This window comes from Loxodonta africana, chromosome 26 (genome assembly GCF_030014295.1).
Source record: "Loxodonta africana isolate mLoxAfr1 chromosome 26, mLoxAfr1.hap2, whole genome shotgun sequence".
Lineage (NCBI taxonomy): Eukaryota > Metazoa > Chordata > Mammalia > Proboscidea > Elephantidae > Loxodonta > Loxodonta africana.
This window is the reverse complement of record NC_087367.1, coordinates 38256950-38279487: the sequence shown is the minus strand read 5'-3', so window position 1 is coordinate 38279487 and position 22538 is coordinate 38256950. Positions and strand designations below refer to the sequence as shown.

At 41.1% G+C, this 22538-nt stretch overlaps 1 protein-coding gene across 2 annotated transcripts in view; it reads right to left on the bottom strand.

Moving 5' to 3' along the window:
- Positions 1–21959, bottom strand: part of PIK3CB (phosphatidylinositol-4,5-bisphosphate 3-kinase catalytic subunit beta) — a 205861-nt gene extending 183902 nt beyond the window's left edge. For both annotated transcript variants that reach the window (XM_064277249.1, XM_064277248.1), the window contains exon 1: positions 21882–21959. The gene's annotated coding sequence lies outside the window, so the exon portion shown is untranslated. The remainder of the gene's footprint in view (positions 1–21881) is intronic.
- Between the last annotated feature and the right edge of the window lie 579 nt (positions 21960–22538).

Below are 22538 nucleotides of genomic sequence, written 5' to 3'. Positions count from 1 at the left end.
CCCACGGATCAAGGAGTAATTTTGACTTTCAAGTCTTATTATTTAAGAAATACATTTCCTAAGGCTGTAGCTGCCACTGACAGTGATTTCTCTGATGCATCTGGGCAAAGTGAACTGCAAACCTTCTGGAAAGGATTCATCATTCTAGATGTCATTAAGAACATTCATGATTCATGGGAGAAGGTAAAAATATCAATGTTAACAGGAGTCTGGAAGAAGTTGATTCCAACCCTCATGGGATTCAAGACGTCTGTGGAAGACGTGCAGATGTGGTAGAAATATTAAGAGAACTAGAATTAGATGTGGAGCCTGAAGATATGACTGAATTGCTGCAATCTCATGATACAACTTTAAAACAAATGAGGAGTTGCTTCTTATGGATGAGGAAAGTGGTTTCTTGAGATGGAATCTACTCCTGGTGAAGATGCTGTGAATATTGTTGAAACGACAACAAAGGATTAAGAATATTACATAAACTTAGCTGGTAAAGCAGTGGCAGGTTTGAGAGGATTGACTCCAACGTTGGAAGAAGTTCTACTGTGGGTAAAATGCAATCAAACAGTATCACATGCTAGAGAGAAATCTATTGTGAAAGCAAGACTCAATCAATGTGGAGAACTTCACTGCTGTCTTACTTTAAGAAACTGCCACAGCCACCCCAACATTCAGCAACCACTGCCCTGATCATTCAGCAGCCATCAACATTGAGGTAAGCCCCCCCACCAGCAAAAAGATTATTATTCGCTGAAGGCTCAGGTGATGGTTGCATTTTTTTGCAATATTTTTTAGTTAAGGTATGCACATTGGATTTTTTTGACATAATGTTTTTGCACACTTAACAGACTACAGTTTAGTGTAAACATAATTTTCATCTGCACTGGAAAACCAAAAAATTCGTGTGATTTGCTTTACTGCGGTGGTCTGGAAATGAACCTACAATATCTCCAAAGTACGCCTGTATCTGGCTTAAGACAGTTCAATTCTCACATCTGATTCTACATTCAATCTATTGAAATATCAAAAGTTATATTGCCTGTGGAAGGCTCCACTGTGTACTCTTGAGAGAATGAGAGTAAAAAGGACATGCCCCATAGCTTGACATTAAAATTTTGGTTCCCCTCTCTTTAGCTGCTGTCCAAAAAACTAGAGGACATTGGCAGAAACCAGTTTAGGTGCTGTCATGGATTAAACTGTGTCCCCCCAAAATATGTGTATCAATTTGGCTGGGCCATGATTTCCAATAATGTAGGATTATCCACCATTTTGTCATCTCATGTGATTTTCCTATGTGTTATAAATCCTATGACTATGATGTTAATGAGCTAGATTAGAGGCAGTTATGTTGATGAGATCTACAAGGTTAGATTATGTCTTAAGCCAATCCCTTTTGAGATATAAGAAAGAGATGCGAGCAGAAAGATATGGGGACCTCATACCACCAAAAAAGCTGTGCTGGGAGCACAGCGTACCCTTTGGACCTGAGGTTAATGTATGGAAAAGCTCCTAGAACAAGGGAAGACTGATGACAAAAACCTTCCTCCAGAGCAGAAAGAGAAAGCCTTCCTCTGGAGCTGATGCCCTGAATTCGGACATCTAGCCTACTAAAATGTGAGAGAATAAACTTCTGTTTGTTGAAGCCATGCATTGGGGTATTTCTGTTATAGCAGCCCTATATGACTAAGACAGGCGCCATGTTGACATTCAGGATAACCTGTTAGACATAAGTAACTTCCCCATCTCTGGGTGGAGTTTAACTGCCATTTTCTGAACATGTGATGCGTGAAGTTATAAGCAAACCCCATTGTGCTGCATAGTACGATTAAGAATGTTGCTGACATAACTTGTATGAACTTCCTACTTGTAAACCCCTTAAAAGTAACCTTCCCCCCTCGCTGAGCAGTTGGCTACAGCAGCCCTGTTTCCTTTCCTTGCACAAAGAAATAAAGGCACCTTTCCACTCTCCCACCTCGGTCTCTCGTTTACTGGCTGAGACAAGTCACACCAAGCAGAACCTGGGGTTTCCACCAGCAACATTTCTTTTGTATGTGTTACAAATAAAAATTTTCAAAATTTCTATTTTTCCTACCAAAAATTCAGATACCTCATACAATACCCTGTAAAAACTAATTTACAGCACACGTCCATTTCTTTGGTTTCCAACAGTCATAAAGGCCCCTGCCTTGCAGCAGCATGCACTGTCAGTTGTGCAGCAGCTTCCCAATAAACGTTCAGTGGCAGAAAAGTACTTAGTCCCTAGAAGTACTGGTGAGCCCAAAAGGGTTAAAAGCTTTCAAACAGCCATCTAAGATATAACTACTGGTCTCTACTCGTCCGGAGCAAGAGAGAAAGAAGGAAACCAAAGATTCAAAGAAGAAACTAGTCTACAAGACAAAGAGTCAACATGAACTCCAGCCTCATCTACCCTGAGACTAGAAGAACTAGATGGTACCCAGCTACCACTAATGACCATTCTAATCAGGGTCACAATAGATGGACCCTGGTAGAATGGGAGAAAAATGTGGAACAGAACCTCAGATTCCTTAAAAAAGAAAAAATTTAAAAAACACAAACTTACCGGACTGGTTGAGACTGAAGGACTCCCTGAGATGACTGTCCTGAGATACCCTCTAAACCTTGAACTGAAAATAACCCAAGGTCACCTTGTAGCCAAATAACTGATTGGCTCAAAAAATATCATCCATAAGTACCGTGCTCCTTTGAAAAATCACCTATAAGTTTGGTGACGGGTAAGACAGTACACGGTACTGGAGAAGCCAGCACAACCTGTACAAGGCAAGGTCATGGTAGCTCCATAGACATCCAAACTCCGAGGAACCGATCTGCTAGGCTGAGGGCTATGGGGGACCATAATCTCGTGGAATATCTAGCTCAACTGGCATAACATAGTTTATAAAGAAAATGGTCTACATTCTACTTTGGTGAGTAGCATCTGGGGTCTTAAAAGCCTGTGAGCAGCCATCTAGGGCACTCCACTGGTCTCACCCCTTCAGGAGTGAGGAAGAATGAAGGAAACTAAAGATACAGTAGAAAGATTAGTCCAAAGGACTAATGGACCACATCTACCACCAGACTGAGTGCAACACAACTAGATGGTGCCCGGCTACCACCACTGACTGCTCTGATAGGGATCACAATAGAGGGTCCTAGACAGAGCTGGAAAAAAATGAAGAACAAAATCCTAACTCAAAAAGAAAGACCAGACTTGCTGGCCTGACAGAGACTGTAGAAACCCTAAGATTATGGCCCGCAGACACTTCAGCTCAGTAATGAGGTCACTCCTGAGGTTCACTCTTCAGCCAAAGACTGAACAGGCTCCACGGAACAAAACAAGACTAAAGGGGCACACCAGCCCTGGGGCAGGGACTGGAAGCCAAGAGGGAACAAGAAAGCTGGTAATAGGGAACCCAGGGTTGAGAAGGGAAAGTGTTAATATTTCCTGGGGTTGTTAACCAGTGTCATAGAACAATGTGTGTGTACTAATTGTTTGATGAAAAAAAAGAAGAAAATTCCTCTCAGACACACATACACAAAAAGAAAAATTATCTATATGAGACCAAATGGTCAATAATTACTGTAAAACAAAGATGAGACTGTAAAGGGTCAGGAAAACTAGATTAATGAAAACAGAACAAGCAGAACAGAAATAATGAGAATGTTCACGCACTGTGAAGAATGCAATCAATGTCACTGAAGAGTTCGTGAAGAAATTGTTGAATCGGTACCTAAACTGCAGTGTAAACCTTTACCAAAAACAGTATTTTTTTTTTTTTAAATTACCTCTGATACAAAACACAAAACCATAAAACTTCTAGAAGAAAACATAAGAAAGAAATTAGGTGGCCTTGAGTTTGGCTATGAATTTTTAGCCTGATCAATGGGGAAATATGAGTAAGTTGGACTTTATTAGAATTTATTAAAATTCAGAACTTACACTATTAAGAGAATCAAAAGACAGGCCACAGCCTGGAAGAAAATATTTGAAAAGCACTTGTCTATAACATAAAGGAGAAATAAAAGGAACATAATTTAGCACAAAATATATATACTAATAGTAAATGCTCTGATACAATTACATTAGAACTCACAGTAAGGCCTGTACCGGTATTTAGAATCACTGAATACCACAGCTACAAGAGATGACGACACGGATGTGCTGTGTTGGTGATTAAATATCACTACCAGCACTGCCAGAGGTGACATAAATTTTAAATAGGTAAATAACTCTTAACCTTTGACAAAACAAAGCACAATCTTCCCTAGATTTACAAAGCAGTTGCATTCTGGGAAAACTGAGCATATAGTGAAACTATGCAAAAATAATACTTTGTTTATATGTAAAAATAAGTTAGGTTCAAGGCCAGTGGTTCTCAAACTTGGCTACATATTGGAGCAACGAGGAAAACTTTAAACATTGCTGATGTCTGAGTATCATCTCAAAGATTTTAATGTAATTCATCTGGGGTGCAGCCTGGTCCTTTTTGAAAAGCTCCCCAAGTGATTCAGCCAGGGCTGAGAATCAGTTACAGGCTAAGATAACAAACAGGTTTTCAACTGTGTGAAATGACAACTAAAGTCCCACAGAACACAGAAGAATCTCTGATTTGCAGGACTGTCCTAAACATTATAGAATGGACCATTAAATGCCAGTATATCCCCAAACATGTGACAACCAAAATTGCCCCAACTTGCATTTAGATAGGAACCTAGGGGATAGTGAATTTATGTTAATGGAGGGAGGAACAACTCAGAAAAGGGTGAAAATGGTTGCACAACTCGAAAAATGTAATACTGAAAGGTACATGCAGAAACCTGAATCGGTGTTATTTTTTGCTATGTAGAGTCTCGACAACAAAAAAAAAATTACATACTAAAATCAAAAAATGAGAACTGGCTTGTGAACTTCAATAAAAAGTAAAAGAGCTACCCATAGAAAATGTAAAACAATCCCATTAAAAATAATATGTATATACATGAAAATGGACAGAAAAGGGTCTGCAGGCCATAAGCCCAATTATTAACAGCCGTTACCTCTGAGGAAGCCAAAGGGAACGGGGAAAACAGATTAGAGTGGGAAGGTCTGAAAAAGGATTTTCAGTTTTTACTCTATTTTCCTTCTTAATTTTTTGCAATTAACATATGATTACTGAATGACTAGGGACATCTCAGGAAAGGTAAAAATGTACCTTGCAGGTAATTCCCATTTGCTTTTTTTTTTTTTTTAATTCTGAAAATAGCAGGAATGTTATCTTTTTCTAAATGAGAAAAGGTATTTTTCCTCACAGAACTTGAGTCAAAATTTGAATAACCTTCACTGAACTCTGTTACATACCATGTACATATGTACATACATATACATGCATACACAGCCCTTCTGAACAAAATTAAGGAAGCTTTATTGCTCCTCCTGATGTTTCCATTCTTCTAGAAATCCAGTAACTTCCAAAGTGCTCAATGTAATCTCTTTAACGTAAATTTTCCCCTTTCTAAACTCACTATCCTAGTTAAGCATCCCTCCCTGTTCTCCTGGACTACTGTAATAGCTCCCATCCCTACCTCCCTCTCTTTAAAGGGAACCCCTCCAAGACTGTCCTCAGATCACAGACATTAATATTTTATAAATCTACTCCAAGTAGGTTACTTATAAAAAATCAATGAAGAGGACAGATGAGCAACTCTCCAAAGAAGGTGACTGATTAGGAGCAACCAAATTAACATTCTTGATAGTTTTTTCCTCAAAGGAGCAGCAGCAAACCATCAGTACCACCATGCAAGAATTCCAAGCCATCAGGTACTGTACGGAAGGCTGAATTTAGTTTATAAGAGGTACATTAAGGCGACAGCACGTAACACGCAGAAGCACGACCTATACGAAAGTTGAAGCAGTATAGGCTGAGGATGGCCTGTATGTAGCAAAGCATTAGGGTTCAGTGTCAGTCAAAGCGGCATTTGACTTCTAGATTCCCTCTCACAAGATCTGTGACCTTGGATAAATCCTCCATCTTTTTAAATCCTACTTTGTTGTTAGCTGATTTTGAGTGGGCCCCCAACTCATAACAACACCGTGCATGGGGGATTGGGCCATTGTGATTCACAGGGTTTTCGGTAACTGAGGACTGTTGTGATTCACAGGGTTTTCAATGACTGATTTTTCAGAGGTAGATCACCAAGCCTTTCTTCCTTGTCTGTCTTAGTCCACAAGTTCCACTGGAGCCTCTTCAGCAGCATAGCAACATATGAGCCTCCACTGAGAGACAGGGGCAGTAGCTGTGCTTGAGGTGTGCTGGTCAGGAAACAAATCCAGGTCTCCTGCGTGGAGGCCGAGAATTCTCCCAGAAAAACCAAACGTGTTGCCATCAAGTCAATTCTAACTCACAGCAACCCTAAAGACAGAGGAGAACTCTGCCTGTAAATCTTTACAGAAGCAGACTGCCACATTTTCTCCAGAGGAGCTGCTGATGGGTTCAAGCCACAGACCCTCCTGTTAGCAACCAAGAGCTTTACCACTGTGCCACCAGGGCTTCTGGGCCAACCCTCAGCGGCAACAAATTCTTCATCACAAGCTCTTTCACCTGCTGCACATGCAGCTTTTAAATCACCGAAAAGGCTTCAAGCCTTTTCTTGCGCTAACATACATGTAAGGCTAAACAAGGACCCTATGCACTTATTACGACTTACCTACAAATTCGACTTAAAGACAAAGGAACTTTCATAAACAGGGTAATGCCTTACAGAAATCTCCCTCTTATCCACCTATACATTAATTAAAGTACAGGTGTAATATTAATCTAGAAGACAAATACAATTTTTTTTTAAGTTATCATGACACTTAAACTAAATATTATAGTCAGTGTCCATTAGTTTAATTTTGTAATACTGTATGGAAAAGGTGTCTTCGAAATTGCTAAATTTACCTTTAACTATACACATTTATTATATTCACATGGTTGAAAATATCAGAAGTACAAGAGGATATTCAATAGTCTCCTTACCACCCATGTCCCTCAGTAACTCAAGCTCCCCTCCCCAAAGGCAACCACCATCTACCAGTTTCTTGGGTATCCTTTCAGAGATATCGTACCCATATGCAAGCAAATACATACATTGTGCCCCCTTCTTTTTTAGGAAACCCTGGGGGCATAGTGGTTAAGTGCTACAGCTGTTAACTAACTAAAAAGGTGGGCAGTTCAAATCCATCAGGCACTCCTCAGAAGCTCTATGGGACAGTTCTACCCTGACCTATAAAAAAAAAAAAAAATTTTTTTTTGTGACCTATAGGGCCGCTATAAGTAGGAATTGACTCGATGGCAATGCATTTGGTTTGGTCAACAGTGTTTTCTTTTTAAAAAAAATAGTAATTATACATACTGTAAGTTCTTTTTTTTTTTTTTAACCTTACCCATCTATGTGGTAAAATTATTACACACTAACCCACTGCCTTCACCTCAACTCCGACTCATAGAAACTCTATAGGTCTGAGCAGAACTGCCTCATAGTGTTTCCAAGAAGCAGCTGATGGATTCGAACTGCCGACCTTTTGCTTGGCAGCCAAACACTTAACCACTGCACCACCAGGGCCCCTATATTACACACTAGTACATAAATTTTCCTTCTTCTGTTTTATGGTTACACACCATTCAGTCATACAGATGTATTACTTTCTTAAACTGTCAATCTCCTGCTGATGAACACTTAAGCTACTTCAAGAATTTTGCTGTTATAAACAATGCTGCAATAAATAAGCATCTTTTTCACATAACATCCTACACAACATATATCTCTACAGAATAATTCCTAGAAATGGAATTAATGGGTCAAAGAGTATGTACATTCATCATTTTAGTAGATACTGCTAAGCTAACCTTCTGAGAGGTTACTAACTTTCAGTTGCAGTGTATAAAAATATATTTCCCCCAATCTTAGCCAAAGTATGAAAATATTTTATCTTTGCCAAGCTGACAGATAAAAATTACTTCAGTGTCATTTTAAATAATGTGGATTTCTACTGAGTGAGAGTATATTATTTCATTAAGTGCATACAAAAAAGCTGCTACTTTTTTAAAGCAAACATTATTGGCATTGTTCGTTACATAAAGATCGGGATCTTTGAAAAATATTTTCCTTTACTGAAATCACATCCCACACTTAGAATCAAAGAGAATATTCAAGTGCAAATTACTCTTTTGTTGTTCCTAGGTACCATCAAGACCTTTCTGACTCATAGCGACCCCATGTACAATGGAACGAAACACTGCCCGGTCCTGCACCATCTCACAATGGTTGCTATGTTTGAGCCCACTGTTGCAGCCACTGTGTCACTCCATCTTCTCGAGGGTCTTCCTCTTTTTTGCAGACCCTCTACCTTACCAGGAATGATGCCCTTCTCCAGGGACTGGTCACTCCTGATAACATGTCCACAGTACATGATACAAAGTCTCACCATCCTGGCTTCTAAGTAGCATTCTGGCTATACTTCTTCCAGGACAGATTTGTGCGTTCTTCTAGCAGCCCATAGTATATTCAATATTCTTTGTCAACCTCATAATTCAAAAGGATAAACTCTTCTATGATCTTCTTTACTTTATTCATTGCCCAGCTTTCGCAAGCACATGAGGCAGTTAAAAATACCCTGGCTTGGATCAGAAAAAAAATTTTTTTTGATCAGGCACACATTAAAAACCCAGTGCCGTCGAGTCAATTCCGACTCATAGAGACCCTATAGGACAGAGTAGAACTGCCCCACAGAGTTTCCAAAGAGCGCCTAGTGGATTTGAACTGCAGACCCTTTGGTTAGCAGTCATAGCACTTAACCCCTACACCACTGGGGTTTCCACACATTAGTCCTCAAAAAGACATCTCGCTTTTCAACAAGAGGTCTTTTGCAGCAGATTTGCCCAGTCATGTGATTTCTTCACTGCTGCTTCCATGGGTGTTGATTGTTGATCCAAGTAAAATGAAATCTTTCACAACTTCAATCTTTTCTCCCTTTATTGTGATGCTACTTATTGGTCCAACCATGAGAATTTTAGTTTTCTTTATGTTGAGGTGTAATCCATACTGAAGGCTGTATGCAGTTTTTGACCTTCATCAGAAGGTGCTTCAAGTCCTCTTCACTTTCAGCAAGCAAGACTGTGTCATCTGCATATCACAGGGTGTTAATGGTTCTTCCTTCAGTCCTGATGCCCAATTTTTCTACATGTAGTCCAGTTTCAACAATTATTTGCTCAGCATGTAGACTGAAGTACGGTGAAAGGATACAACTTTGACACACACTTTTCCTGATTTTAAACATGCAGTAAGTCGGTTCAAACAACTACCTCCTGGTCTATGTGCAGGATTTTCATAAGCACAATTAAGTGTTCTGGAATTCCCATTCTTCACAATGTTATCCATAATTTGTCATGACTCACACAGTCCCGTGCCTTTGCATAGACAATAAAACACAGGTAAACACCTTTCTGGTATTCTCTGCTTTCAGCCAAGGTTCATCTGACATCAGCAATGATATCTCTCATTCCAAGTCCTCTTTTGAATCTGGCCAGAATTTCTGGCAGCTACTGTCAATGTACTGCCTGCAACCACTTTTAATTATCTTCAGTAAAATTTTACTTGCATGTGATATTAATGATATTGCTTGATTATTTCCACATTCTGTTGGATCACCTTTCTTTGGAATGGGCACAGGTAGCTGTCCTTCAAATTTTTGACACGGACGAGTGAGCTCCTCCAGTGCTGCAACTGTTTGTTGAAACATCTCATTTGGTATTCTGTCAATTCCTGGAGTCTTGTTTTTTCCCAGTGCCTTCAGTGCAGCTTGGACTTCTTCCTTCAATATCACTGGTTCTTGATCACATACTACCTCCTGAAATGGATGAAATGGACCAATTCTTTTTGGTACAGTGACTCTGTGTCTTCCTTCCACCATGATTTGATGCTTCCTGCGTCATTCAATATTTGGCCTACAGAGTCCTTCAATATTGCAACTTGAGGCTTGAAATTTTTCTTCAGTTCTTTCAGACTGAGAAATGATAAGTGTGTTCTTCCCCTTTAGTTTTCTAACTCCAAGCCTTGGCATATTTCATTATACTTACTTTGTCTTCTCGATCTGCCCTTTGAAATCTGTTCAGTTCTTCTATGTGAGCATTTCTTCTATTTGCTTTAGCTACTCTATATTCAAGAGCAAGTTTCAGAGTCTCTTCTGATAACCATTTTGGTCTTTTCTGTCTTTTTAATGACCTTTTGCTTTTCTCATGTATGATATCCTTGCTGTCATCACACAATTTGTCTGGCCTTCGATCATTAGTGTCAATCCTATTCTTTTTTTTCTTTTTAATTTTTATTGTGCTTTAAGTGAAAGTTTACATATCAAGTCAGTCTTTCATACAAAAATTTATATACACCTTGCTATATACTCCTAGTTGCTCTGCCCCTAATGAGACAGCACACTCCTTCCCTCCACGCTCTATTTTTGTGTCCATTCGGCCAGCGTCTGACTGATGCCAACATAGTCTCATGTGTCTACTTGATCGAAGAAGCTCACTCTTCACCAGTATCATTTTCTATCCCATAGTCCAGTCCAATCCCTGTCTAAAGAGTTGGCTTTGGGAATGGTTCCTATCTTGGGCTAAAAGAAGGTCTGGGGACCATGACCTCCAGGGTTCTTCTAGTCTCAGTCAGACCATTAAGTCTGGTCTTTTTATGAGAATTTGAGGTCTGCATCCCACTGTTCTCCTGCTCCCTCAGGGGTTCTCCGTTGTGCTCCCTGTCAGGGCAGTCATTGGTTGTAGCTGGGCAACATCTAGTTCTTCTGGCCTCAGGCTGCTGCAGCCTCTGGTTTATGTGGCCCTTTCTTGGGCTCATAATTACCTTGTGTCTTTGGTGTTCTTTATTCTCCTTCGCTCCAGGTGGGTTGAGACCCATCAATGCATCTTAGATGGCCATGTGCTAGCATTTAAGACCTGAGAAGCCACTCTCCAAAGTGGGATGCAGAATGTTTTCTTACTAGATTTTATTATGCCAATTGACCTAGATGTCCCCGAAACCATGGTCCCCAAACACCCACCCCTGCTACGCTGGCCTTCAAAGCATTCAGTTTATTCAGGAAATTTCTTTGCCAATTCTATTCTTGAGATGGTCTCTAAATTCACTGGGATATACTCAAGGTCGTGCTTTGGCTCTCGTGGACTTGTTTTAATTTTCTTCACCTTCAGCTTGAGCTTGCATATGAGCAACTGATGGTCTGTTCTGCAGCTGGCACCTGGCCTTGTGTGTATGCCATCTGGTGAGGTTCATGTGTATAGTTTGTCATTTATGTTGTTGAAAAAAGGTGTCTGCAATAAATATGTCCTTGGTCCTGCAAAACGCTTATCATGTGATCTCTGGCATCATTTCTATCACCAAGGTCATATTTTTCAACTACCGATGCTTCACTGTTTCCAACTTTACTCTGTCCTACAAGGTCCTGATGAGTTGAAAGCAACTCAATGACAATCTTTTCTTTTTTTTTAGGTAGATTCAAACCAATGTTTGCTTGCAGAAGAATTCATTAGCGCTCTATATTTGCATTGCTTTGCCTAACTTATCATGGAAAAGAAAAAAGGCTCAGGCTAGGATGGGTTATGAAGGAAGACATGGACATGCACTGTGCGACCTTGGGCAGGTCGCTTAGTCATTTAAACCTCAGTTTCCTTCTCTTTGAAATGGATAATACTACCTACTTACGAGGGTTATTGGGTGTACTATAGAGAAATTTGTACCAAATGGTATCAGAGGCTTAATGTTGCTGCTGTTAGCTGTCATGGAACAGATCTCGACACATGGGGACTGCATGCACATGGAATGAAATGCTGCCCGCTCCTGCATCATCCCTAGGATCAGTTTCAGATCAGTGATCCATAGGGTTTTCATTTGCTGATTTTTTGAAGTAGATTGCCAAGCCTTTCTTTCTACTTCATCTTAGTATGGAAGCTCTGCTGAAACCTGTTCAGCATCACGGCAACATGCAAAGCCTCCACTGACAGCAGGGTGGTAGCTGTGCCTGAGGTACACTGGCTGGGAATAGAACCTGGGTCTTCCTCATGGAAGGCGAGAATTCCTCTTAAATTTATCATTCCTGGCATAGTAGACCATATGATTGTCCAATTCAAAATGCCAAATCCAGTCCATTTCAGCCCACTCACTGATGCCTAGAATAGCAATCTTTACACCTTCCATTTCATTTTTGATGACTTCTGATTTTCCTAGCTTCATACTTCCTACATTCCATGTTCCGATTATTCTGGATGTTTGCAGGTATTGCTTCTCATTTTGAGTTGTGCCACATCAGCAAATGAAGGTCCCAGAAGCTTGACTCCATCCAAGTCGACTGCAATTTGAGGAGGCAGCTCTTTCCCAGTTGTATGTTGAGTGTCTTCCAACCCGAGGTGCTCATCTTCTGGCACTATATCAGACATGTTCCACTGCTTACTGTTTAGCTGGCTATTTTTTTTCAGAAGGGACCACCAGGTCCTTCTTCCTAGTCTGTCTTAGTCTGGAAGCTCCAATGAAACCTGTCCACTATGAGTGATTGCTGGTATTTGAAATACTGGTGCCATAGCTTCCAGCATCACAGCAACATGCAAGCCACCACAGTACGACAATCTGACAGACAAATGGTGGTAATTACTCGTTTAAGTTCATTAAATAGTTCATTTTCAAAATGGATAATACTTCAGAGGCTCTAAGCCTCCATGCCTAGTAATGAAAGAATAATATTTATAATTCTGTAACTACACAGTCCTCATCTACAAAAACCACTGCTTATAAATGAATTCAAAATTAGTGGTTAGCTCAAAATAATTGCTATCGTGGAAGTGACAAGACAGAATACTCTTATTCTAACTGCTTGGTTTTTATTTTGTAAAATAATACATAGTTTGGGAAAAAATGGTAAAGGAGAACTAAGTAACTAAAATAACATTTGTGACTCACTGAGATTACCTATCAACAGGAAAAGCTCAGACTACCGAGGAAGGTGACACTCACAGATTGTCAGTGGGAAGCAGCACATTAAGAGCTCAACTCTTCAGCTGGAAAGAAAAGAATCCCAAATCTCCCACTTGCAGAATCAGATGCTCTGTCATAGTGGCTTTTAATGGCACCACAACCAGAAAATTGCCTGAAACAAGCTACCTGGGTTTCTACTGTCAGGCAGAAAACCCACTTAATATATCATCACTGAATCTGACCTCCAGATAACTGAAATTATTACCTATAAAATCAAGTAATTCTGAGCACACCTGGTGCTAGTTTGAGTACCATTTAATGATAGATGTAATATTAATATCCACATTCCTTTCTCATATGTGAATATGAAAAGCAATACCAAAGGCCAAATAGTACAAACACTTGCTCTATTCAGTTTTTTTTTAAGTGAAAAAGGCTATTATTTATAGTCTATCTATTGGCTCATTTACTCAAATTTTTGTTTACCCTCCTCTATTTATTCCCAATATCCTAGGATTAAGTTTAGCAACATGTACCAATATACCAGCCATGCAAATTACCTGAGCAGGGGGGAGAAAAAGTACTGTCAGAGTTTTCTTACTTCAAAATTCTATAAAGATGATCTACACAAACTTACAAGAGCATCTAACTATACTAAGTCACACATTAATCTTTTTCCTTAGTTACATATTCAAGACAAAACACAAAACCAGTCTTTCTCATTTTAAAGTCAAGGCCAAAGGAAAAGCTTATCATACTTTGAAAACAAAGGCATGCTGCATTAAATAATTTATTGCTTAATTCTTATCCATAAAACTGGACCATATCCACATAAATTAGCTTAACAGCAGTGATAGAAAGTTAATGACTGACTGGAAAATTGCTTCTGGTTTCCAAATACACAGGTATTGGTAAAATGAAGGTGGTGATTACTATATTCAAAAAATAAATAACGCTTTAAACTTACATAGTTCCTTTCAATCTTCCTCTAAAGGACATAAGAAATAAAAACTTACACAAGGCAAGCAGTTAAATGCATAAATTCCAGAGTCAGGCAGACCAGGATATGAAATCTGACTCTCTCACTTTGCTATGCCACTTTGCATGTTACTTCACAAAGCTTCAGTTTCCTCTTAAATGGGGAAAACATATTTACCTTCATGGGAGGGTTATTATGAAAATGAAATAAGTGTATCATAATGCCTAGCATATAAGTAAGTAAGCACCCAATAAATGTTAGCCATTGTTATTCTGACCAACTCTATAAGTAAGCTGCTCAGGGGAGTTTTTCTAATAAGGCTACACTGACAGCAACAGCTTTAAATGGCAGAACACCATAAAAGAATGCTGGTGACAATACACAGAATACACAGTTAAAGAAAGCTCAGACTAAAAAATAATTGCCTGGAAATTTTTCTGATTTTTTTTGTATGTGTGGTACTTGTCAGTTTTTTCAAAAAGTTATTTGTTGTGATTTATTTTCTCATTCTAAATAAATACTTGTTTTCACCCCTATTTAAAAAAGAATAATTGCCTCAGGCTCAAGGAGAAGATAACGGATTCTTCAAGGGTTAATAAAGTAGAAATAATTTTCGCTAGTTGAAAAAGTTTGGAGAGCTCTAAAGGAGTATCTAATATATGTTATAGCCTGAGTCTTGAAGATGATGAAAATATGGCAATCAAAAGCAGACAAGCACGATTACTAGGCCATCATGTACAAATGAGGAAGACAGTCAATATTCCCTGTAGGGAGAATGAGGACTTAAAACCCAGAAGCTCCTCAGTAGATTAGAAAAAAATAATAATGGAGTGGTGGGTGAAGTTATGTATCAAAAGCTAAGACAGCTCATGATTTCCAAAGAAAATATAAAATTTCCACTGCCATAAAAAAAAAATTAATTTCAACTGATCACAAATGTGTGTGAAAACGACAAGCTTCTATTCCTGTAAATGTCTTCTTAGGCTCACACTGCAAAAAACAACCATGAAAGAAAATCCCAGCTGGCTTCCCTTACTCTCTTCCTCCCCAAAAATTACCCTAATTAAGGGGAATAGTATCTATATAGCTGATATGTATGAACCTAACTTTTGGAAAATATACAACTGCAGAGATATGTTTTAGCTAACTATAGTTTTGTTCAGATAACAAGATAATGGCTGCAATTTGTAATAGTTTACAAAGGCAGAGGAAAATGTTAATTTTAACAGTATTTAAATACAAGTCCTGCACTGGATTAGTAGTTTAAGACCATTTTAAATGACCATTATTTCAACTATTTAATAAAAATTAATTATTAACTGTGTAACTACAAACAAGTAACTTGTTGGAGGGTAGCAGTTAATGGCCTGGTTATAAAATCTGAGCAACTCTCATATTCCAAATGGCAGGTCTCCAGTTTATTTAATTTCTTTGAAATGCATCAGATGATTAAATAAGCATTAAAGAAAATTTCCAAGTACATTAAATTGGTAATTCTGACAATCTGAAATACTGATTATTTAAATCCCAAAAGCACAACTATTTAAAGTAGTAAAGTGCAAACGTATCAAAGTGGAGTTTGACCTCTTGTTGACAATCACTGAATCAAATTCCTTCCAGTGGATCGGCAGGTATGGAACTCACGGAATTTAAGTCTTTAAGGTCTAGTAAGTATCGTGGCTAAACCATGGAGTCAATACCAAGTTATTCGGGGCAATGCTGGCCAATTATCTAACTAAGCTTCCTCATACCCCTTCCATTTTTCTCTACTTCACAAGTGCTACGACTGTCAAATGGTAGGAGAAAAAAAAAAAGAGAGGAAGGAGATAAATGTGAAATTAGTAATTATCATAAATTAGTTATTAGAAATGCAGGGGAAAATGTGGTCAAGAATGCCGTTAAACTGTAGTTTAAATAAAGCTTCTGGGTTACCCAGTGATTTATTTCAGTCCACGTAGTTCTCCTGCAGGCAAGGATAATCAGCCCGGTAGTCTCCCGAGTGACCCAAGCACCAGAGGATGACAAGCTTTAGGGCTTGGGATGCTGCAGTCCCTCCTGGGTTACACACAGACCTGGCTCTAGGAATACAATATAGGGGGCTGTCCACATGACCACTCCTGATTTCAGCAGTAAAGTACTTCCAGGTAAAGAATCAACTGATAATAACCAGGTCACCTGTTTTAAATATCTGAGGGGCTACTGTACAAAACCATGGATATACACATTCATAGGGAGAGAAGGCCAAAAAGAAAGATCCGGGAGCCAGGACTCAGGGTAAAGATCTATAAATTTAAGTGATGGAATTTCTAGATTATTTCCTGCTTTAGGCTGCAACCAAGTTAACCAGATAATAGAAAGCTGCATTTGCAATACGCTTTAATGTATAGTGTAGCCTCCTCTCAGCCTCTAGAGAAAGTTGAGTACCTAGAACAAGTGTTGGAATAAAGTGGATAGGCTAGTGGAAAATAACAATGATAGAGACCGGGAAGAAAGGCTGGAACTTCAGAACATAATCCTTGACAAAGTAATCTCTAGTTTGCCCTGAGACAGCAGTGTAAAATAAATGGGAATTCTGGTTTTACAAAAAGAGATGAGAGGATATGTGATGCCACATATGATTTCATCACGGACTCAGCCCCCAAGTTTCTTCCTTAGATGGTCTCTATTGTAACCTGACATGGGATTTGCCTAGCTCGACAGGTTCCAGAAGTTACAGAATTTTTTTTTTAACTTTAACCTTTATAATATTCCTCCATCTACAAACTTAAATAGTTTATTACATATAAACTCAACATACTGAAACCTGGAGTTCTCTCGCTGACATTTCTAAAAGTAAGCCAACTATCAGGCTGATAAATTACCCACTCACTCCAATTCTGACATATTCTATCTATGAGAAATATTCTCTTTAAAAAATATGTCCGGGGATTAGGAATTGGGGGAGTGTGTGGCTGCAAAGGGACAATATGAGAGAATTGTTCGGGGGTGTTGGAATTCTTCTGTATTCTGTTAATGGTGGTGGCTACAAGAAACCATGCATTTATTAAAACTCAGGACTATATACCCAAAAAAAAAAAAGGTGAATGTTACTGTATATAAATTTTTTAAAAAGTCAATGCCACTCCCCTTTTAGAAATATCTTTTTATTAAATTCTACTTAATCATTTAAAAATAAAAGTCTATTGACTCAGAAAAAGAAAGGTTTAAGTTAGAGACAGGCAATCTGCATTACCAGAGCAACTGCTCCTAACACACTATCCACACTCTAACCATGTATCAATATCTTTCATTTTCCCTCTCTCAACTATAAACTTGTGACTCCGAATTAGTTAATCTGGAGACAATAACACAAAAGCTACCCTGGAATATATGGAAGAAAAACAAGTTCAAGAGGAAGCACACTAGTTTAGAGCTGCTCCAAAGGGTGATGTCAGACCCAATGACTGGAAGATCAGGAACACAGAGACCTTGACTATGAGAAAGAAGTAGAAAGTTCTGTTCAGGATAAGGATGGCTCCTTCTCACACAAGGTGTTCCCACAGACACTGGGCTATCTACAGACTCACAGGTGCTCCCTAGAAAAACAGCCCAAAGAGTGGACTGAAATGGAATGAAGAAGCGGCAGAGGGAAAAAAATCTAAGAGGCAAGATTTGGGGAGGAAAAGTAAGAGGTAAGAGGAGGGATGAGGGAAAAGGGAAGTTGTCCTATATAAGCTGGAGAATCTATGATACTGTCCCTTATCTTTCTTTCCTTCTTCTACTCTACTTAATGTTCTGTTCACATTACTCTTCTAGTCTAGGGGTTCCACCTCCCAACTAATTTTTTCCCCTGTATTTCTACTTTAACAATGGAGTTTTACACTTCTGATTTTTCCATATCCCTCTTTCTTCACAGTCCTGCTAGACAGTCTTCAGGGTTACAGACTCAGGTGTGAGTGCGTGGGGCAGGGTGGGGAGGGACACGCACTCCTGAACTATTTGCCTCACTCTACAACACAACACCGCCACAACTGATGTCAAGTCAATTCTGACTCATGGTGAGTTTCCAAACAGAACTGTGCTCCATAGAGTTTTCAATGGCTATGATCTTTTTAGAAGTAGATTGCCAGGCCTTTCTTCCAGCACTTCTGGGTGGATTTGATCCGACAATCTTTCAGTTCTTGGCCGAGTTAGCAGCCAAGCACTTAACCACTTGGGCCACCCATGGACTCCATTACAACATAACAAAGCTCTCCAATAAGCAGTTAGTAGAAATTAAATGAGGATCTATCCCCAAGATATAGTAGCTCCAAATCAAATGGTTCAGCAGGTACACACATACATACACACATACACACACACGGTAAATCTTAGATGCAAATATATATAAGCAATTGAACTAAAAACATCTACTCCCTGAAAAAATTTCAACTGTTACCCTACAGGATTTAGTATGCGATACAGGATCAAACTACCACATCCTAGAACCAACTTGCTGTCAAGACCAAAATCTATGCCTCAAAACATCAAAACAAGGTGGGAAAGCTTGTTTGGATCCTTACTTGCCAAAATGCTAATAATTCCATACACGATGAAAAAAATTAAATAATTCATATTTGTTTTTGTAATCAACGGCTTGATGTCTAAATGCTTATCGTTTTCAGGGATACAGCACCTTAACGAAGACTAAAGAGTGTCAGAGTTCAACGAAGACTGAGTAAGAATACCTAATAGAATAACTCTAGGCCCTCTGGTTACTTCCTAATTTGCACTAATCTGGGACAAAAAAAAAAAAAAGAGAGAGAGAGAAAATTGTGCTCAGTACATGCTATGCTTGCAGTAAGAAGATTTTATAACTAATTTCATTCATACATTCGTTTCATCAACACTGGTTAAATGCTCTGTGCACTATTCTGGTTGCTGGGGATATCCCAGAGAAGACAAAGTCGCTGCCCTCATGTACCTTATATTAAAAAATACCAAACCTGTTGCTGTTGAGTCAATTCTGACTCATAGTGACCCTATAGGACAGAGCAGAACTGTCCCCATAGAGTTTCCAAGGAGTGCCTGATGGATTTGAACTGCCAACCTTTAGCAGCTGTAGCACTTAACCACATCCCAGAGTTTCCAACCTTATATTAAGCTGGAGGAAAAAGATCATGAATGGCCTGTAGGAGAGCAAGAACAGAGGCAAGGAGACCGATTAGGAAGCTACAACCAAATCCAGCTTGAACTGGGCGGTGAAAGTGAAAAAGTAAATAGATTCAGAATATATTCTGGAGGTACTACAGAGGAAACCCTGGTGGTATAGTGGTTAAGAGCTACAGCTGCTAACCAAAAGGCTGGCAGTTTGAATCCACCAAGCGCTCCCTGGAAACCCTATGGGGTAGTTCTACTCTGTCCTACAGAGTCACTATGAGTTGAAATCAACTCAATGGCAACAGGTTTGGTTTTTTTTTTTTTTTAATTGCCAGAAGTGGAAACCCTAATGGTGTAGTGGTTAAGAGCTATGGCTGCTAACCAAAAACTTGGCAGTTTGAATCCACCAGGCACTTCTTGGAAACCCTATCGGGCAGTTCCACTCTTTCCTACAGGGTTGCTAGGAGTCAGAATTAACTCAACGGCAATGGGTTTTACTGCCAGGAGCAGCTGAAAGGTTGGTTGTGTATGGGGTAGGGGAACAACGAGGCAAAGAGATGAACTAATGATGACCTCCAGATTTTTCACTCAATCAGTTAAGGGGAGAAATGATGGTGCTCTTACATGAAATGGTGACTGTGGTGAGGGGAGCAGCCTAGGCTGAAGAATGGAAACCATGAGCTCCATCTGGACATGTTAAGATCCAATAGACAAATGAAGATGTCATGTACGTAGGTGGAAAAAGTTTGAAATTCAGGCCTGGAGATAAAAATCTGAGGTCAACAGCATATTGATAGTATTTAAACCAGAGGACAGGACAAGATCACCAGAAAGTACTGGTAGAGAAAGGAAATGAGACAGGCTGGAAGCCCTGAGGCATTAGGACTTTTCAGGAAGAGGAAGAATAAAGAGGAGGTACAAGGTGGGAAAGAGGAAAAAATTTAATAAAAGAAACAGAAAAAAGTGAAGTAGGAGGGAAACCATAAAAGTGTAGTATCCTGGAAGTGTCCTTTATACAGTGTGATTCTCTAGTCCAACCCCTCCATCCACCCACATTCTATAAATAAAAAATAAATGAGGCCTGGAAGGACTGAGAGACATCCCCAAAGCCTCACTATTTAGACTCCAGTCCAGGACCAAAAGTAAGATGTGACTTCACAGTGCCACGTACTGCTTCTACTGTTGGGCTCAACAGTCCGAAGACATAATTTAGACTACTACATAATTTAGGGTGCACTTTTTATTTTAGTTTTTTCTATCTATTTGGTTCACATTCACAAAGCACGTTGGATCTAAAGTCTTTAAGGATGAGTCCTCAAGAAAAGAAGTACTGCTAAGAGGTGCAAGGCGGCAACAAATCAAAACCCAATTTTCTCCACTTCTAAAACACGATCTGAAGGTGGCACGTCCACCTCAGAGTTTGAATCAGGGGATGTACAACTAAGTTATTGATTTTGTAAATCACTTTTGCTTTGGAGAATTAAATTCCTTTTAAAGCTTATGATTTGTACTTTGTTCCACACCTGCCTTCTAAAACTAGGCTAAGATTTTTATCCTGACCACCCTTTCCTATGCTACATTGTTATGACTTAAACAGTTCTGCTTTTCCACTAAAACCATACAATGTAGCATAAAAAATCCCCAATGATTAATGAACTGCTGAGGATTCTGACTCCTTGGAGATGATTTTTTTAGGAATCATATTTCCAAACATTCATTCAGTGTTTCAAAATAAGTACTCATCTAATTTATGACTTCACCAGACAGTAACACTGCCCACAATGATGTTTATAAAAGCACTTGTCACTCCCTTCAGATGTAGCAATTCAGAAAAAGGATTGTTTCCATACTCTTAGTGTTCATACTCTGTAACAAGTGATAGTTTGTCACTTAAGATTATTTAAACAGCAAAGCCCTTCCAGTTTGTGTCCCACCATCATCCGTGAATAATCCTAAATTCACTTGGTTTCATTTCAGCATCAATTCCCACTGGGTACCTGAGACAGGTATTCCAAGACAGCCTATGCAAGAAAGAGACTACGGGATTCTCAAAAGAGAATACAGGATTCTGTTCTGACCACTCCAATAGTAATCAACTCCAGCGGAGGTTACTGCAGTTCGGAAATAAATGTGACCTCAAACGTACGCCCGCAGTCAAGAATTGGCAATAATGCACAAAAGAAGATGCTGCACCAGCGCTGCTCCTAATAGCAACCACTTACCAAGCACTTGCTATTTGGTTATGCACACCATTCTCATCTATCCCCACAACAACCGTACGAAGTACGTATTATTATTCCCACTTAACAAATCAGGGCATTTTGGACCTAGGCCCCAGGGGTGGTCAGTGGCGGCGCTAGGATTTAAAAACACGTCGGTAGCCCGACAACGCAGGATTCCCGCTCCTAGAATGCACTTCTGCGCAAAAAGGCACCTGCGGGTCGGGAAGCTCCGGGGGCGTCGCGCAGACGCGTGGGGCGAGGACGCCGCCTCTCCCCGGAGGCGCCTGCAGGAGTCGCACCCAAAGCGCCGGCGGCCCGGGACGTCCGGCCGCACCTCTGCCGACCGGAGGCCTGCGGCGCGGCGCACCTTGGAGCGCCCCGGGCGGGCCGCAGCCGAGCGAGGCGCCCCGGGCCGCCGGGCGAGCGTCCTCCGCGCCCGCAGGAAGTGCAGCGCCAGCCCCAAGAGCTCGCCGCCTGCCAGCGCGGGAACACCTCCGCCGCCACCGCGACCCCGCCGCCCCTCCGCCGCGCCGCATCCGGGTCCGCGCGGCCGCACTCACCTGCTCGGCGCCCGGCCGCCGCCGGCTCCCAGGTCCGATGCAGGATCAGCAGCCCCGGCCGCCGCGACCGCCCCGCTCTAGCGCCCCCATCCCCGCCTCTCTCGGTCGCCGCCCGCCTGCCCCACGCGGCGCGCTACGCCCGCCCGCCGCCCACTGCCATGCCCGCTCCGAGCCGCCGCCGCCCGGACCGACGGAGCACGCGCGCGCCGCTGCCGTGCCCGTGCCCGCGCCCGTGCGCGCGCTCGCCTCTGCGCCGGCTCCAGGCAGCCCCGCCCGCCCGCCCGCCCGGCGCTTCGGCCAATCCCGAGCCCCGCGGCGCCGCCTCGCAAACTCACCCGCCGAGCTCGCCGGGCGAGGAGCGAGGCCTGCGGCTGCCCGGGTGCTGAGTCGCGGGTCCCCGTCCCGCCCCTCATTGCTGCTCCTGGAGAGCTGCGGCTCCGGGAGTGCCCAGCGCGGTGTCTTCGGGAGACCCAGCACCTGTCCCGGCCCTCGCAGCCTCCTCGCGGCAGACCCTTTTGTTCTCACGTTTCCTCGCTGACGGCCTCTTCCCAGCTCCCCGCCCTAGTTCCGTTCAGCAACGATCACCAGACCCCTTGGTTCCTGGACGCGGCACTTTTGCTTCTCCCCACCCCTCTCTCCCTCTGCTTCTGGGCATGG